Source organism: Carassius auratus, chromosome 17, assembly GCF_003368295.1.
Source record: "Carassius auratus strain Wakin chromosome 17, ASM336829v1, whole genome shotgun sequence".
NCBI lineage: Eukaryota > Metazoa > Chordata > Actinopteri > Cypriniformes > Cyprinidae > Carassius > Carassius auratus.
In genome coordinates, this window is record NC_039259.1 from 15389734 (window position 1) to 15391392 (window position 1659).

Consider the following 1659-nt stretch of genomic DNA (forward strand, 5'->3'; position numbering starts at 1 on the left):
TCCACCCCGTGCGCTTTATCTTAAGATTCTCAGACAATGCCTGGAGGATCCCCTTCTCTAATCTTCCTTAAAATCCCCTTTCATCCAACTGTTAAAGAATGTTTGAAAGCCTGACACCAGACCAAAAAAAAACCCTCTTCACATCTGGGAAAAGCTTTCGGAGGGAGGGATTGCTGGGGGGGTTTCAATGCAAAGTCAATGCAACTTAACTAATTAAATTGTGTTTGCCTCTCGAGCATTCAAACAGCCTCGGAGATTAAAAGGGGCTGATGTGAGGCGTTTTCCTTCTCACTTCCAGAGACCATTGCAACAAACTGGACAAACGCAAGAGTTGTGCTAATGTCTTACAACATGCATTAATTTAGGCTAAAGGTCTAACCTGTTTATATTAGGTAGCGAGAATACATGACTTCACAAAGGCAATCAACGCTGCGTGCGTAACGGTCCGGTGAGAATTAAAACCAGCGGGAAGAACAAAGGCCACAAAAGCCAGTAGCTGAAAATGGACCATTCTGATGTTAACCAGCTCTTGAAGTCGAGCACATAGTCCAGCACTAAACCTGAATAGGCGGTCACCTCCTGATCCAGCGCTGGCCTTTGGTCGTGCCGATAAAAGCCATCCTTATGAGCCGAATTCCTGCGTTTGTCTCCAGGCTTACTTTCCCGCTACTCACGGCGCACGCTTAGCAGGAAGGCTAAACGAGGTCTTTGGTCTTTAAAATTAGAGTGGACAAGCTAGCGAACTAGCATGCTAATCCCATGGAGGAGAAAGAATAGGACAGAGGGAGAAGAGAGGAAAAAAGAGAATTGAAAGAGAGACAACAGAAGAAAGAGATCAGCAGAGAGGAAGAGAAAAAGAGTTTGCGATTATGCCGATAGAGCCCGGTGCGTGCCGATTGCGAGAGACATCACAAAACCCGTCTCGTCCCCAGAACCGGGGCGAGTATTATGCTCTAAACACTTTTCCTTCTCTTACTGTGGAAAGATTATACTGGTTATCCTATTAATGCAGCTGAAATGCCATTCTAGTGTCTTTAAGCTCTTGCATAGGAGGTCAAGAGGACTATGCCACCGCTTACAAGCATGCTGTGGATGTAATCTTCCCAAAGTTACAATAATTAATGTTAAGCTTCTTTAGCAATACGTTTCTGAAAGAACTTGCCTGATAATATACTTAAAGCTGTGTTAGCTGTTAGCTGTTGTCTGAGCTTGGAGACCATTTCCCAATGCGACTCACGTAGCCAAGCTTAAATCTTTAGTCAAACTAAGGGGCTGGTTACAAGCATGTTGCCTTAGCCACACAAGCAATTCCATTTCGGTCTTGGCGGAGCTGAGATCTATAAACGCAGACACTCAAGCAATTATTTCTGCATGGCCAACACTGCCTTGGAATGTGGGCACGGTGAGTTAATGTGGGAAAACTGAGGGGGAAAGGCAAAAAAAAAAAAAAAAAGGACTGACGTTTTGAGACTGAAATATAAAAAGGTGCACATCCGTTAAGAAGCCCAGAAGACGGCTACGTCTCCGGTGAATAAAACAAACATAACGGGCCTCTTCTGACACCGCTCTGCGTCTGTTTTTCCAGCACAGACTACTGTGATGACTTGTCTGTAAACTGCATTAAGCTGACGATATCCGTCTTGTATGAATTTCTGTGAC

The 1659-nt window shown here is 44.5% G+C and overlaps 1 pseudogene; it reads right to left on the reverse strand.

The window, feature by feature from the left end:
• LOC113117864 (protein GREB1-like) overlaps positions 1-305 on the reverse strand; it is a 7978-nt pseudogene extending 7673 nt beyond the window's left edge.
• Positions 306-1659: the final 1354 nt, after the last annotated feature.